General features: G+C 53.6%; 1 protein-coding gene and 1 long non-coding RNA gene across 3 annotated transcripts in view; both read right to left on the bottom strand.

Moving 5' to 3' along the window:
- ZBTB16 (zinc finger and BTB domain containing 16) overlaps positions 1-17,530 on the bottom strand; it is a 65,707-nt gene that overhangs the window by 38,043 nt on the left and 10,134 nt on the right. The gene's annotated exons all lie outside the window — the stretch shown is intronic.
- LOC119158285 lies at positions 630-15,973 on the bottom strand. Its single transcript, XR_005107823.1, has 2 exons — positions 14,856-15,973; positions 630-1,671 (listed from the first exon to the last, which is right to left on the bottom strand). It is a non-coding gene; the product is annotated as an uncharacterized LOC119158285 (long non-coding RNA).

Below are 17,530 nucleotides of genomic sequence, written 5' to 3'. Positions count from 1 at the left end.
AAATTAAGAAGGGCAAAATAACCCCACCAAAAAAACCCATGCTCTCCAACCACCACTGCTGCTAAAAAAAATATTAAATAAATCTTAGAGGAACTGGAAATAAAGATTTTACTATTTCTGAAGTTTAAAAAAAAATGGTGGGGGAGGGGAAAGCTATCAATAAAGAGCACTGAAACTCCCTGCCTGTACAATATTTATATTTACCATGAACTAATTTATGAGGTTAAACCAGATGCTGTGGCGTGCTGTCATTTCAGCACAATGCCAACGCTTCCCCTTTGCAAAAAAGCTGAGGAATGGATCCCTCCTGTTTTGTCTCACATAAAAAACAAGCAACAGACATCAGAAGCACGATTTGAATCTCTTTTTTGACCCTGCCCACAAACACGTGTTAATAAATGCTGTAAAAGGGCAGCAACTCTCCCAATTTACCATCTGCTTGGGCAGAGCATGTGCAGGCAGCATCTCCCACCCCCTGCTCCGAACAGCCCCCCTAGAGCAGAGCTTGCTTCCAGCCCCATGGAACTGGCAAAAAGACAAACTGGACCCCAGCAAATAGGGCAGAAGAAAGATTATGCTTCTTCTTTTTATTATTATTATCGTAAATTATTCCAGCGCCTCAGTCTCAGTTCAGTGCTCAATATTTATTACCGAACAGGATTTCCCAGGTTGGAGCTTTATCCCCACCAGCGCTTCCCTTGTGCATCTCAGCCCACCTGAGTGAGCGGGTCCACAGGCTCACGCTGGATGGGATGAGTCCAGATAGGAAGCAGCGGGATGTATCCGAGATGGTACAGCCGGCAGTGGGAAACATGGGCCAGGGAAGGGCCCCTACACCTCTGCTGCATCACTGCTGATACTTGAGACAGATGCAAGAAGTTCCAAAATTTCACACCGCCAATGCAGGGCCGGAGCATGGGCACCAAGGGGTTAACACACCGCCCGCATGCAGCCCCGCAGTAATTTGGCCATCCAAAATCATCATATCCATTCTTTGGGCATCTGGTGACACTTGACGTACTGAACATGAAGAGATGAGCATTTGCTTCCCTGGGTGGCGTTGACCCTGCGGGGCTGCGCTCGGCATTGCACCCGCTGCAACCGGTACGCTGAGCAAACATGACATGGGTGTCAGAGGCATCAGGCAGAGCACTGCGGGAGTTTGTTCTTAAAAATAATACAAAATTTCGACAAAAAAGCAAAGTGACCTTAGCGCCGAGTACATCTGCCGCAGCAGCGGCATGATGATGCACATGTTTTGATTCCTAATTCAGAAATAATAAGCGGTTCACAGATTCCAAGTTTAAAAATATATTCATCATCTGCTTTCCTTAGTGGCATGTGTGTCATTGGAGCACCAGTGTGGTCCACGAATGGCAAAGTGCCAGCCCCGGCGCTCATTGCCCCTAGCCTTAGGGGGTGGTTAGGATGCCTGGTTTTGAGCAGCCTGGTCTAGTGGCCGGTGTCCCTGCCCATGGCAGGGGGTTGGAACAAGATGATCTTTAAGGTCCCTTCAACCCAAATCATTCTGCGATTCTGTGACATGGGGAAAGCACTCAGCACAGCACATCAGATGCTCGCTGGGGAGGTGTCAGGAAGGGTCCCGGGATGGTCCAGGCAGCATTGTCCCAGTACTCCCCAGGGAAGAGTGAGCCTGCAGCTCCTGGAGCACTGAGGAGAAGGCAAAAGTCCCCAGAGGTCCAAAAGTGCAGAAAGAGGGGAGAGTGGAGATGTTAATGGGATGCTGGAGCAAAGAATGACTTAAACAAGGGGGGAGAATTTTAGAGTAGGGGGATTATTTTTTTTTTTTAATTTCCACTCTCTATGATGACCCAGCCGCAGGGACGAGGCTGGACAGGCATCACAGATGGGGCAGTATCCACAGGGCTGCCACTGGGATGAGCCCAGGAGCTGCTTCCCTCTGCTGAGCTCATCTCTGGGGAGCAGGAACGGCTGCCACTGGGCAGCAGGCCAGGACTGACGTCCCCACGTGCCCCACCGAGGACTTTACATCAGTGCCATGTGCAGTTTTATTTTCCCAGCAAGTTTTGCACAGCATCCTCTTCTCCCAGTCCCACTTCTCTCTCTCTGTCAACTCCTAGGAGGGCACACACACTTCCACACCCACCTCCTATCCCTGCCAGCTCCTTCGGGTCCCTTGTGCTGGATGAAATAAACCCACAGCAGAAACTCAGCTGCTCTGTCCCATCAGGGAAGCATGTGCTTCTCACCCCTTGCCTTGTTACGGAGACACTGACCCCCCTTTCCCCAGCGCATCCCTGTTTTCTGCCCCTGCTCCTCTCCCTCTGCCCCAGCCTGGCTGGGGATCGCAGCCAGGAACAGGCACAAACCACAGGCCAGCGCCGCCCTTCCAACGAGCGGCCCAGATCCTGAGGAGTTTTATACGGTAATCAAATATGCAAGTGATTCAACAAGCTAATTTCAAGCACACACCTGGGGTCCTCTGATAATGTCGGTTGTGCCTATACAGCACAAGGATTAAAATTTCATAGAGTCATGATTTCATCAGTCGCTAAACTACAAAGGATTAATTAACAGCCAGGGAAGAGCTCATGGCTCGGAAATACAGTCTTAAGGAAAATATCTATCTCCGCTCTCCAGATGTCAGCACACAGGCAAATAAAGTGCTTTGATGAAAACACTTTTTTTATTATTACCAACTCCAAAACATCATGGTTTTGCAGCTAGAATTAAGGATGCCCAATCCCAATCTCGGGTGCCGTCGCATGCCCTCTTGCACGGCCCTTTCAGGCTGCAGGCTCCCAGGATGCGCCTGCTGGGTGCACCACCAGGTTTGACACCCGTATTTTGGGCATCGGCAGAGAGGCCGCCCTCGGCCAGGGGACGGGAGGAACCCCAAGCGCTCCCCTCTACAGTGGTGCATGCACGAGCCTTTGCTGCCATGCAAACCATCTGCTCTTGGCTCACCGACTCCCAGAGAGCCTCCACAACGCTCCCGCCCCCGGCTGTGCTTGAGAAGTTTGGGAAGGATGCGAGGGGACTGACTGCCCAGAGTCACAGCGAGAGCTACTCAACCTCCCCCCTTTAAGCACATATCTATCTGCACGTGCCATGATACCGATTTAAGTTTCCTGCTCTCCCTGCCTCGGGACGAAGGCTAGCAACCGCCAAAACCGCCTCCTGCAAACCAAGCAGAACCTATGTTTCTTCGACTGTTTTTCAGGTGTGGGAGCCAAGGGGTAAGACTTGTCTCCCTGTAAACCCCTGCCAAGCGCCAGGGCTGAGCCTCTCAAACACACGCATCTGTGGCACCGAAAGCAGGCGACGGCTGCGGCTTCTGTGGAGAGCGGCAGCAGGTCCCCCCTCCTTCCCCGGCAAGATGAATTAGGGAGCTGTCAGCGAGGGACAGCCGCAGCAGTTGTGTTGCTGTAAAGGGGCAGTGGAAGTGTCTTTGATTAATGAAACCGTCATACTCGGCTGTTAGGCAGCCCTTCCCCGGCAGAGAGAGATGCCCTCAGACAGGCTGAAAACACCATGCTCCACAAGGATTCCCCAGGAAGACTTCTCCCGGCCACGGGCTGGTCTCCTGCCCTCCACCAGCACCGCTGCCTTTGCCTGGGTCCATGCTGCCTCCTCGGGAGTTCCCGGGGCTGACAAAGAACTAATTATTTCCAATTAGAAGCTGGGAGGTGAACATTACGCACCTTGTCAAGCCAGTAAATTAACACATCTGAACTGCACTGGGCTTTGGTGAGAGCCCAAAGCGCCCAGGGCGAGAAGGTGGCAGCAACAGAAGCGACTTGGAGGTGCCACAGCCCAGGGACGGTGTCGGGCACACCAAGCCCCAGCACACCTTCGTTTTCGTCTGGTATCAGCATTAGTAACTGGCACCAGGCCAGGGAGCATGGCCGTAGGGCTCCTGCGGAGTGGGTACAGGCACTACTGCTGGTGATGCAAGGCTGCTGGTTAGTGTGATGGCACCGAGGCACCTGGCTGATCTTTGGTTTGCGTGGGCTGGGGTCACGAGGCAGGAGCGGAAGCCTGGGTGCCAGCTGGCATCCCGATGCCCCAGGGATGTACCCCCTGCAAATGCAGGAGTAAGAAAGAAACTCCCAAACCAGAAGCACCACACAGAAAGGAGTGCTTCTTCCTAACCCTTCCCTCTTGAAAATCCTGCAAGTGCCGTCGGGATGCTCCGATGACAGCAAAGAGCAGGATCCCCAGGAACATGAGGACAGCTGTCCCAGAGAACAACCAGTGCTTTCACCCAGGCTGGCTGTGCAACCAGTTTTCCATCCAGGTTCCCAAGGTGGAGACACAGAATGTTTATCAGCAATGCACAGGCACAATCTGCTTCTGCTAAAAACCAGGGAGGTGTGGGGGAGAACCGAGCACGGCTGGAGCGGGGCAGTGTCCGTGCAGACGGCTGGGACAGAGCAGGGAGCCAGGGCTTGGACTGAGGCCATCACTGTCCGTCCGACAGCAAAACCCTCCTATGGAAAGCATATATTTTGGGAAGGGTTAGGAAAGCAGGAGGTGTCGAAGGAGCTCATGCAGCCTGAGTCCCAGCGGAGCTGTCAGCACTGCATGGCATGCGGGGCTGCCTGCATCATGTTTGCAGTGTCCGAGCTGGCTTCGCTCCCAAAGCCACACAAACATCTGCACGGAGGGGAGCAAGCAGGCCGCTAGCTGAAATCACGCTGGAAACTCGTCATCCCATGGAAGAGCAATGTGGGCAGATGTTGCAGGCTGCAGGCAGGCTGTGGGCACCGCTGCACTGGGGGACGGGGATGGGGGGCACCCGACCAGCAACTTTCTCCTTTTTTTTTTTTTTTAACTCTCCGCATCGGTTCAAACACTGGTGTGTTAATAGGGGTGTGTTAATAGGAAGAGCGTTGCCTTCAGCTCTCCGTAATTAGCTTTGCTCAGCCTACAACATGTTTTGCTGAAAAATAAATAAATACCTTCCGGGAGAGCCAAGTTATGAGCGGGACGCCAGCCCTGACAGCACGCTCTGCTCCACCCGGACCCGGCCAAAAGTACGCGGCGTCCCGAACTGAGGACCCTGAGTGTTGTTGAACTATCCGGGTGCTCTGGGACCTCCCTGAGGAGGTTTGCTCACGATTAATTAATTTATGAGCAGCCTCGCCCCCCCCTCCCCAACGTGCACAACAGGTTCCATGCAAATTCGGGAGCTTTTAAATTATACCGTTAATGAAAGCAAATAAAGGCAGTTAAAAGGCAATTTGCTCAATTGGTGTTAATATTTAAGCACAGCATGTGTAAAAACAAGATGGCAGGCTTCGGGTTTTCCACGAGAAAACTTCTGGCTCCGACATTCCTGCTGCACACTGTGTACGGGGCTGGGTCTCCAACCCCCTCGGCAGCAGCCAGCCAGGCTTTTTATCAAGGCAACGTCCCACATCCACCTCAGCAGCTCCCCAACAGCTGGTGAGCCCGGCAGTGCCTCCCCTGCTCTGGGGTGCAGGTGCAATCCTCCCAGATCCCTGCAACACCAGTAGCGGGGGAGGCTGCCCAGAGTCTGACCACCTCTGCTGCATCAGTGCCTTTAATCGAGAGTGCTGGCTGGGAGGCAGGTGGGAGCTGCCAGCCAAAGCCCCTTTCCCTCGGTGGGTAACTGCGGGAGGAGGATGTTTACATTAGCCAGCTTCCCGGCTGTATCCCATCCCAGGGGGATGCATTCCTTGCTGCAGCCAGGGCACGAGCTGTGCAAACCATCCGGCTGAGCGAGGGGCTGCCCTTGGGCCCCCCAGCACCAGGGGGGATGCTCCTGCATGCCCGCATGCCAACATCCCTGTGTCCCCCAGTACCTCCTGGCAAACCCTGGAGGAAAAGCAAGAGGCGAACAGGGGGACAGTGTGAGCCCCCACCGTGCCCTGCTCCCATGGGGCTTGAATCATCCATGGTGATTCAGGCACGTGCAGGCAGAGAAGCTGCCAGCGTTACTCCAAGCACTGCACATCCCCTGCTCAGCACGGCATTGCAACCACGTGTAAAACCAACACCTAACCGCATCGGGAACACGGTGGCCACTGCACAAGCAAAGAGCAAGGAGGAAATCGCTGGCAGCACAAGCTACCGTGGCGTGTCCAGACTACAGCATCCCTGCCAAGCATGCTCTGGGTTACTGTTCCCCGTGCAGGGATGCGACGTTGCACCCAGGGGTGCTGTAATGGTACCAAATTCTTAAAAGAAAAATGGCAACAGTGACCTGGCATCAAATTAATGCAGGCAAAAAAAAGCCGTCATTTCTCTGCGTCAGACAGGGAGGTGGTCCGTCGGTGGAGAAAGCAGAGTTTTACATTACGCAACACAAAGGAAGGATGCAGCTACAGAAATGCTGCTGCTGCTTCTCCGGTTTCTAAAGCACAATTAGGGCCAGCAGAACCGCGGCTAACGCACGCTTCTCAGTTAAGCCCGACTCTTGGCAATACCCCGTTCGGCGGGTTATGACGCTCTTGCATAAATTCGCTTTCAAAACAGAAGCTGCCGGTGAATGAGACCTCGATTTCTAATGGTTGGAAATATTTTGTACACTCTGCTGCTCCCTCTGTACCCCTTTGTCGGGGCCAAGGTCTGCAGGCTAAAGCGGGTACCAAAAGACCATCTGTAGCTCCCGTCTTTACAGAGAAGTTTAAATAGGGGGATGAATGAGCACAGGAATTAATGAATGATAAAGCCGTATGGTCTCAGTCAGCCTCCTACGCCTGTATGTGGTATTCAAACCCTCCCAGCCTTCTGCCACAAAGAGAGGTTTCTAAGCTACAAAAAAAAAACGGGGGGGGGGGGGAGGGGAGGGAAGGGGCAGGGTGGTGGTGGTGTTGCGTGCAGGTTTTTAACAACAAACTCAGTGACTCGCCTCAAAGTTCCCACCAGGTTTCCCTGCTCCAATCTGGGGGAAAGGCACGTGTTAATGCAGAGGGGAGGGAAAAACAGGGGCTTTCCCCAGACCCGCCTGCAAAGCCCCTCGGCAGCAGGCGAAGTGCAGAAGAGCCAAGGGGCTGCCCGCGTGCTGGGGCAGGGGTCCCGGCGAGGGTACCCCAGGGGTTCCGCACCAGCAAGGGCAGTCAGGTTTTGGGTGCTGCCCAGACCAACCCCACGGCCATCGGCTTTTGCCAGCTTGCAGTGTGTGTCCCCACCCCACCGGCTTGGTTCAGACTACAGATGTCCGGGAAAAGATAACAGACTTTGAAAGGCCCTAAGGGGGGGTTTTAAGCGAGGGGTCATGGTGAGGGTATGCTCTGCACTCAGAAGCGCATCCAGCATGAAGCAGCTCCATAGAAAAAATAAAAAAATAAATCAGAGAAACCCAAGGCTAGTGTGAGTTTGAGGAATCCTTGTGGAAATGAGAGCTCCTTGCCAGCGGTGCAGAAAAGCAAACCTCCATCCAGCACTGGGCTGTCCCTGGGTGACGAGTGGTGCAGACCCCCTTGAGCCAGCTACCGGAGATGCTACGGGTCCCGGTGCCATCAGCCAGAGATCAACAGCTAACATCCAGGGAAAGACAAGGACATGGACGGAATCACTGACTTTGCTAAAGGAGGGCTCCCACCAGCCCAGGCATGCTAATAAGGTAAGCCCAGGATCAAGCCCCCCCAAACCTTTTCAACTCCAATGCAAGAGTCAGGGGCTGCCACGGGGGACGGTTTCTCTCCAGAACGACCCGCAAGAGGCGAAGGAAGCATGGTGCAATACTGGAACGCTACTTTTATTTTAAGAGCTGTCATGTGTAAAGCATTAACGTTTTTGAAATTGCATTCTTGAGTTAATTAAATGGACAATCTTTTATACATAAAAAGTGAAAGCAAGCAATTAAAAGCTAGGCAAAGAGAAAGTGCCTTTTGGGAGTGGGGTGCTACCCCCCTGCGCTCACTCCCCTGGACCTGAGCATCCAGGGGGAGCTGCCATCCAGGTGGGCTGTTGCAGCACTCAGGAAGGCAGCCTGCACTGCACCGACATTCACCTACAGGATTCAGCATCACAAAACCCCGCACTTGGGCATTGAACCATCCCGTGGGTCCCTCTTCCCCCTCCCGAAGTGCCTACAGAAGCCATATGTGCTCGATTCACGCATTTCCTATGTATAGGGATATTTACTGGCTCATGACGGTGTGAAAACCCTTGGTAGTTATCTTTGCTGCAGTAAAATGCCGACCTTCAGTTTTAGGCAGGAGGTAAAGTTCACTATCGATTGGACCCACCGTAATCTGTTTATAATTACTATTATCTCTGAGTTAATCTTGTGAGAGGTCAACAGTTTTACAAAAATCTTGCAAGCCGTGTCTTTTACCTCCCAACTTCATATCTGGGTCAAAAGGTCAATTACTGCAGCTTGCTGACTTGAGACGTAAGGAAAAAAACCCCGCCTGCTCCCATCCCAAAGCCCTGCCGGCACACGGGGGGATGCAGGCAGGCGCCAAACCTCAGCACAGGCAAAGCACCCAAAGCTCTGGAGCATCTGAGCTCTGAGGTCAAGGGGAAGAGTTTTCTCAACTCAGGCTGGTCCCAGTCCAGAAGCTGAAGTGGGCTCAGCCACTCGCAGGCTGGGAGCCTCGGCTGCTGAGGGGCTGGGACCTCCCCTGCGCACTGGGATGCAGCCAACGGGTCCAACCAATGTGCTGGTGACTGCCCGGGCACGTGGTCCCCATGCCAGCTGGCGTGGCACAGTGCTCCAAAGATGCCAGCCCTCACCCACGAAGCATCGCATGTTCAGAGGCAGCCACCTCCCTTCCTGGGCACACAAAACAAGGATTTAAATCCCTGGGGCTCTGCTCCTGTCCCTGATCTAGGGAGGTGACAAACAGGAGCAGAGCAGAGCCCCACAGCAGGGCTGGGAGAAGCCCCAAAGATGGATGAAGACATGACCCGATCTCTCATCCTGCCACCCACCCCACGCTCCATATCATCAAATATCATCGCTCGCATTATTTTGCCCCCCACAATGGGATGCTGCTGGGTGGCTTTGGACAGCGCTGCTGTGCAACACCATGCTTGAGGAGAAAAAAAAAAAATAAAAAAAATCAATAGGTGCTGTTGCACCCTCTCCTGCGAGGGCAGGCTGGGTTTCAGGATGAGGCGAGCCTGTGAAGCGCAGCCCGGGCACGCGAAGCATTGCTCAACTGCTCTGCAGGCAGGTGTCATAAACAAGCAGGCACATGGCAAACATATCGATTTCCCGGAGCTTATCGCGCAGCAACCAGTGCTCAGTTACCAGGCTACTTTAATATGTAATTTACTGCAAGAAGGGAGAGCGGGGCTGAGGGTGGCTGAAATATTTACCATGGGATGGACAGGGAGGCTGAAGGTGCGCGCAGGCAAGCAGGAGGGGAAGTATGGCCCCTCTTGCCTCTAGCCGTCCTCAGAATTTTCAAACTCTTAAAAAAAATAAAACAAAACAAAACCAACCCCTCACCACTGCGAGGGAGTGTTTACACAGATGCTATTAATCTTCTTCTGCAACTGTTTACGCTATGAAAATATAGTCTCAGCTGCCCAGGCTCTCCGTCTCCTTAATTTAAATTCAGATGCTTAATTTCTGTCAAAACAGAGCCCACCGAAATTACCTCCATCCATTTCTGGTGCTCAACTTGCCTTGTCATTGGAGAGCCACCCGGCAGAGCCGGGAGGGAAGCTGGGCGGGAGCCTGGGAGAAAGGAGAGGCTGCATTTCCAAGACTTTTCTTCTCCAGCCTATGTGGGACCAGCCGTGAAAGCAAAGACCAGACTCTTTTATACACCCAGCCTGAGATAATGCTGCCATCCTGCACCTGGTCACCTCCCTTGGACTGGCAAGACCCATCAGGGCAGAGGGGATGCGTGCCCCAGCTCAGCCCCTGCAGCCCAAGAGCAAAACCAGGAGGCAATCGCCCTCCTGGAGGCACTGCAGTATCCAAACTATCACCACCGTGTCTGCCCCAACTAATGCAAACAAGCCACCATCCATCAGGTGATACATCCATTTCTGTAGGTATCTTGCCAGCCAGCTGCCTTCCCAGCCTGCAAGTGGGGCTCTGGCAGGGAAGGAGCCATCCTCTTCCTCCTGGCACCTCTAGCCACATCCCACGCCTATTGGCGTATTGCAGATGTGATGCTCCAGGGAATCCTGGACCTATGGGAAGTTTGTGCTTTCAGAGCACAAAATTTTAAAAACCCTCTTTATACTGCGCCTCTCAGTAGGTCTTTTGGAATTTACAAGATAAATACTGGTAATTTGATTCTTATCTTCTTCAAATCCAATTCTAAGGCAATTCTGTGTAAAGGACACTAATTACAGCCTGAGGGGAAAGAAAAGGTAACCCATCAGTGAGAATACACTTGAAACGTTTAAAGGGGTATGGGACACTGAAAAGTTAAATAGATTTTAAATCTGCTCTCGCAAGAACAATAATTTCTGGAGTGAAAATTATTCTCTGTACCATTCCTGCTCCCCAGCATATATTTTTGGTCATCAGCTGAGAGCTGCGCTGGAAATAACGGCAGTTTTACACCGTTTGCTGGTGCTTTGGCTCTCTGCAGATCTTTTAAAGGCTGCCCAGTGGTCGGAGAGCAGGGCCAAAAGGGACAGCCACACCAGGAATAACCAAACCTTTACATGCAGGCAGACGTGCTGCTTCTTACCCTTATTTCCCCGGCATGATTTACTAATGAAAAGGCGCCAGTTCATACGCGCAGGGGAACGTGACCAGCAACATGCACGGAGCGTGGCAGAACCATTATACCTTATCCCAAATATGATGTGCTTTCTCAGACACACACCTCAACATGGGCCATTCTGGTCCTGAAATGCAACCGGGGGCCCCAGAGCCCCCTGTGTGCTCCGGCCACCCAACGGCTCCCTGCTCCCCGCTGAAGAGCATCCCTCTGAGGAGCAGGACGGTGGGGAGACCATACCGGCCACTGCCGCACAACATGGTCTGAATGTTACAGCACCTATAAAATAATAAAACCCCAACCCCAGGACACAGAGCCAGGATGTGGCAGAAGATGATGCAGGAAGAATCAAAGGGATGTGGCAATCCAAACAGGGTCTTGTTTACCAAGCGTTCCTGGCTGTCGCTTGATAGAGCCCGGTGGAAAAGCCCCTGGACCCAGAGTGGGGCTCAGACCCACGAGCTGCCATGGCTGTGGCATCTGCCAGGCAAGAGCGGAGCTGTTAGCTGGGCTGAAAGAGCGAGACCGGCGAAGCTCATGATTTATTAATTCTGGAGGAGGGAGGAGAGCTGCTGGTTCTAGGCTGGTGGGATGCTGGCATTAACATCCATTGTTACTGTCCCTCGGAAGATGATACTATTATTTCTTTTAACACAGTGACACTTGCAGCTAACTCATGTCTGACCCCGCCAGCACAGGGCAGACACTGTACGAGAGGTGACCAAAGGTAATTGAAAATACAAGCACCGTGGGCCACAGCAGAAGAGCTGCCTCAGCAGCAACCCTTGTCGCAACAGGTGAGAGCTATGGCAGGCAGAGGACGACCGGTGCGCGCCCCAGCAGGGCGCACGGTAAATCAGTGCTTTGCTGAGGCTGCACCTCGGGGATGCCTGGGCAGAGCAGGGGCGCACGAGGCAGCAGAGCTGTGGCCCCAGGAGGTAGGGCTGCCCTGTGTTCGAGCCTGACCCAAGGCCAGCATGGGATCCAAGATGCATCCCACACCACAAAATGTCATAGCAACAGGGGAAAAAGCACCCCAGCCCACTAGAGTGGCTTTAAAAATAACCGCTCTTCCCCCCAGTGCCATGTATGCAAACATATCCTATTACCCCGCTTCCATGATTCAGCAATTCAAGCCCTAGTAATAAAAAGTGTGGTAATCCACGCATTTGTGAGAAAGAATGGCAAATTCATGCCTTCAATGACTTTTGAGAGCTGTGCTATTAAGAAAAGGCATTTTCCTTTTCTTGCGTTGAAGGAAAAATACAGTTATTTAAAAATGGCAACAAAATTGTCTCATTAGTTAATAACAGTGACAAAAACCCTACTATGGGAAAAGCGAGTGGCTGCAGACCGAAGCAAGAATTAAGCCAATGTACGTAAAGAAGGAAAAGACCCCCATGTCTGACATACACCCAGCCCCAAACTATAGATTAGCTGGAAGAGAGGAGGGATGGCATCCGCACACAGCTGAGGCCCTGTGGCAGCCCCCTGTCATCACCGATACCCCAACAGAGCAAACCCAGTGTACTTTTGGCCCGGCTGTGGTCCCCTGGCACCAGCCCGTACACACCCACCTGCCTGAAGAGTGGTCCCCTGCTGAGCCCCCCAGGGCCTGGGCAGCAGGGAGGTCACAGCATCATGGTGGGACCGAGACTCAGCACTGTGAGGGGACCTGGGCATCAGAGGGGGATGCAGGGCGGTATGGGGGCACCACAGGGGGATGCAGGGCAGCGTAGGAGCATCATGGGGGGATGCAGGGCAGCATAGGGGCATCATGGGGGGATGCAGGACAGCGTGGGGACCAGGGCCGTCATATGGGGACCATGGCCAGGCTTGGAGCTGCAACTGGACCAGGACCTGCCTGGGCTGGGGGATGCCTCACTGCACCCGGCCACTCTTTGTCTCCCTGCCTCTGCCTGGGCTCTCGCGTCGTTGCCACGGTCCTTCCTCTTGCCTTCTGCTTGCTTATGCAGAAAACGTGGTTTCCACGTAAGCTGTCGCAGCACAAAGAGCCTGTACAATGATGCATCTGCCACGCAGTACACCAATGAGAGAGAACTGAAATCCCCAAAACACCAACGGCAGCAAAAGAAAATGGTATCTGGCCCATGCAGGAATGCAAGTGAAGCACCACGAGGAACATTCCTTCCCATGGGGCTCATGGTAAAGTAAACCCCGACACGGCACGACTATGCACAAGAAATCCCACTTACATGTCCCATCTTCTCAGCTGGGTGGAAAATTGCTACCCCACACCAAAGGCCGAAGAGACCCTTACCTGCAGAACGCGTTTGACACCGGGGACTGAACACACTTGTCTATGAGTGCTGAGGACACAACTCCCATGTGTGGCACATTCACATGAGAAGCCACAGTGCTGAAGACTGGCGGCTGGGCACATCCAGCCCAGTAGCCCCCCAGCCTGGCCATACAAACAGAAGGCGATGTGGGTTTCTTTTAATTTTAGCAGGAAGAAAGTCCCCATTGCTTGCTCTAGGTCAGTGATCCTTATCAGCCCCCACCAACTGTATTTGTGGGCAGCACCAAGCATCCAAGCAAATGAGGTAGGAGGGGAGGAGATGAAAGCAAATGGCATTTCCCTCCCGGTCTCAGCCCGCAATGCCCACCCATTGCAGGGCAGCGAGCAAACAGGCTTCGGCACATTGGTACCTGCAGCTGTGCAACATGGCATTATCTGCGGTGGCACCTGATGGCCCCCTCCCCAATACACGTATTGCTAGCAGGTAGCTTGCCATGCATGGCCGCTTCGTTCACTTAGCAACAAAGGTGCTAATTAGGGAGCTGCTTTCCACCTCCAGCCGGAGGAGAATGCGGTGCAGCTGCCCACATTGACAGCGGCTGAGCCTTCAGTGCTTGGCCGGCAGAGCGGACCCCACCATGTGGCACCTGTGCTACTGGGTAAGGAAAGCATCCCAAGTGCTATCCTCAGAGATGCTTATCTCTGCTCCTCTGTGGGGCACCCCTCGCTCAGCCTCCCATCACCAGAGTCCCTTCTTTTGCCATCTTCTTCCCCTCTTCTTCTGGATAGGCACAGCTGGGCCAGTCCCCCTCCCAACAGCAAGGTCTGATGTGAGGTCTCCTCCCTGCTCGGCCCTGCCACTGCCACAATGTGCCAGAGCAGCACCGCTGGCCAGCATCCCCAGACTCCTGCAGATGCCCGCATTGACAGCACACGACCTGCCAGACCCCCGCCCACGTGCCAGCTGGTCATGGCACCTGCTCTGGGGCAGCCCGCAGCAGCTCCTACCCCGTTAAATAATGCATTGGCCAGCCCTAATTAATGCAAGAAAAGGATGATATACATTTCTGGGCTGCTTTAAGTTATGTGTGGTTAGACACTGAAGGAAGAGCCGCCTCCAGCTAAAGGGTCAGATAAGCCAGAAATCAATACAAGTGATTGCCTCTGCATCCAGAGATCCCGGTGCCCCTCCCCAGCCCCTGTGGGCAGGGCTGGGGGCATCCCATGGGTAGCGCTGAGGCATCCCCAGTGCTGCCCCAGCCTTGCCCAGGCTTGGTTACCACTGACTCAGCACCCTGTGGGCTGGGAGCTGCCGGTGGCCCCAGTTCCCACTGTGGCACCTATTTCTCATGGGCCCTGCCTGATAGGCAATCTTCCCTGCCGCCCTCCGAAATGCAAAACTCAAAATCCCCGCAAAAGCCCCAGCAAAATGCTACCCTTCAACCACCAGGGTGACAACGCACTGCAAGGCTGGGGGAAGGCACAGCGAAGTCAGAGCGGTGTTTCCCCATCCCTTGCCCTGAGAGCAAGAGGCGACAGGGACCCAGCAAGCAAAACCAACCCCTTTTCACTTTTTTCCCCCATGGGAAATGTTTCGATCCAAGTCAGAATTTCCCCGAAAGTTTCCTGCTGGACGGAAGCAGCATTTCTGCCAGTTTCATCGCACACCGCTGGTTCCTGTGCAAGGCAACCCACATGCAAGGCTCCAAGCATCACCGCCCCAGCCCGTGGTGGGAGAGGGCAGCTGCGGAAGGTCCCCCAACCGCCCCTCGACAGGTGAGGGCAGCGTGGGCAGAGACGCCCAAAAAGGCTTTGCATGCTGCCAGTGCCGCTGGCTACCGCTCTCGTTCGCAGAAGCACCCTCCTCCCACCCGCTCGCTCTTGGTGCTTGGGATATTTTCTACGAACAGGGGGAAGGAAGAGAGAAAAGAGGAAATCACCGTGTTACTGGTAAAAATAGCAGAATTCCCAGCAGGGAGGTGCAGAGGGTTTCGGTTCTGAGCGCTGCACTGTTTCGCAGAAAGGGGCCCCGGTGGGTGCCCTGCTGTGCTCCGACCACCCCAGACCACCGTGAGCCGGGCTTGCTGCCTGCTGCCAGTGGAGACAACCTGCCTTGGTGCTGGCGATGCATTTGGCACCATTGCCGGTGCCCTCCGGCTGACCGCAGCCTGGTGCGAGCGGGATGCCGGTGCCATGCCGGCATGGGGAGAGGGGGACCGGTAAGGCACAGGCGTTGCACAACGCCTGCCTGCACCTTATCTCTCCCACGCAAAGGCAGTTTGTGTGTTGCGCAGCAGGCTGCAACCACAGCCCATGCCCAGCTGGAGATAAGATATCCATCACCAGCTCTTGCTATGCTGTGCTGCTGGCAGCAAGCTCCTGCCGCCAGCCCAAACTCGCATGACTGGCGAGGCGTTTACTGGGTTTGCCTGCACTAGAGCATCCCCTCTACACATCCCCTTGCTGCTTCCCCACTGGTTTGCCCCCATCAGGTAGCCCTTTAGTGGACCAATTAGAGCATCTTGTTCCTGACCCTGTGATACACCCAAGCAATGAGGATGCCCGAGCTCACAGCCAGCCCTGCTCCTGTGCCACAGCAAGTCCCAGCAAGCCCCCAAGAAGCCACTGGACCAGCCAAAGGCACGCAGTAAAATCTGGAAAGCAATGAGCTGTCCCGAAAGCCTTGTGCTGCCACACATGCACACTTCCAAGAAGACTGGCTGGGCTTTGGTTGGATTTTTTTTTTTAACGTGCAGCCAGTGCTGCGGTTAAATTGAATTTTGTAGAGTTGTAGCCTTCATGGGTTTAGTCTGCGCACGCCAAAATTAGTACAACCTGTCCCTAAACACCATAATAAAAAATACGTAGTAAGCACTTTGCCTTTATTTATGTCAGTGCTGGTTTCAAGGAGGATGAATCACACTTCCTCTTTAGCACTCCTTTCTAATATGATTTACTATGAATAATGCGCAGAGAAAAGAACGAGGGAAGGTTACAAAGGGCAAGGCGTGCAGAGCCCAGCATCGTCCCCAAAATCGGTGGCAAGAGGATAAAAGCACTTTCCATAGTCACAATGGAGCTGCAAACAGCATGTGGGTTGTAATTGGTGTAGCACCTGGTGCATAAATGCAAATCTGAAACAAAATTAAATTATAGGTGATAGCGCTGGGTTGGATTTTTTTATACACACACAGATAGTAATTGCATTGTGCCTTTAAAAAAGTCCCTAGGAGTTACTTAAAGATCGACACAGGTCCTCACCAATGGGAAGCCCCATTTTTAGCCTCCGTGGAGCCCAAGCGCTCGGCGTGGGGTTGCCTGCCCTGCCAGGGGCTGGCTCTGCCCGCCACGGGGCATGATGCTGGGAGCTGTGCAGGCGTTTTGGCGGGCAGACGGCTTTCTGCTGCTTCTCTGCAGGCAAGCTGACTCGGCCCACATGACACGGTCATTTCACATGGAAATAAGAGCCCAGCACTCTCCTGGTGGCAGTGCCAGGAGGTACCCCCCTCCCGCAGGCTGGCTATGCTCCTGCTGACCTCGTGAACATGCTGGAGATGGAAATGGCCTGGTATATGGGGTTGTGGGTTGGGTTTTTTTAGCTTCTCTTTGGTTTTCCGCTCGATGCTTGCCTTCTTTATAGGTCACCAAGGTGAAAACAAGGCGTCCTCCTCCCTGCCACAAGTTATGCTTGCAGACAGATGGAGGTGTGCTTTTTCGAGACGGGGGTGCAGAGGTGCCCTCCCCAGCATGTAAGGCAAGTACCATGGCATCACTGGTGCCAGCATCCAGCGGTGCTCCCCCCAGCACTCTGCCTTTGCACACAGGAGACGCCAGCACGCAGCAAGCCAGCTGCTCCTCGTACAGCACTAAACAGAGCACGGGGTTATCAGCCTGGCTGATACACACAGATAAACAGCCCATCTTCTGCACTGACACTGGTAACAAAGCAGGGTGTTTAACCCTGATTTATGGTGGGCAGCTCTAGCAAGCCTTACAGTGCTCATGCCTACGTGGAGAAGTATTTCCTCAATTGCATATCCCAACTTGTTTGTTTAACAATGTGCCAATAAAACAGAAATGAGATGACGAGGGCTGATGGAAAACTTAAAGCAGCCCAGCAGGGCGCATATCCAACCATAATCTACTTAAAATCAGTTAAGAATACTACAGCGAAAATGATACGGGTGGCCCTGGCTCCCAGCCAGCACGTGAGCCCAGGCCACAAAGGCTTGCTCCTGCAACCCAAATTTTACGGTGATGCTCCTTTCTTCAGATGGGGAACAACCGAGCCAGCAGATGCTCTCGTCAAAAAAAGAGGAATCCAACTTTATTTGTGAAAGCACGTGGCCCAGTGGCGCTCACCGCTCCTGCCGAGCTATCCGCCACTCTGCACGTCAGCTGCAGAAGTGATCCAAAACACTGCAAGTACAAACCCGCGTTCAAAAATTATACCAAGCGTTTCAGGCGCACTTCAGCCTGGGCAAAGATCACCCAATGCTCGCAACGCCACGGCAGGCCCCCCGCAGCTCCCCGCAGCCAGGCTCGAGCCTGGGAACAAGAGCAGATGTCAGACTACGTTGAAAGCTCGTAAGCCTGTATTAAAAGGCATCTAACC

Source organism: Falco rusticolus, chromosome 16 (genome assembly GCF_015220075.1).
Source record: "Falco rusticolus isolate bFalRus1 chromosome 16, bFalRus1.pri, whole genome shotgun sequence".
Lineage (NCBI taxonomy): Eukaryota > Metazoa > Chordata > Aves > Falconiformes > Falconidae > Falco > Falco rusticolus.
The sequence above is the reverse complement of the archived record's forward strand: the minus strand, read 5'-3'. Positions and strand labels throughout refer to the sequence as shown.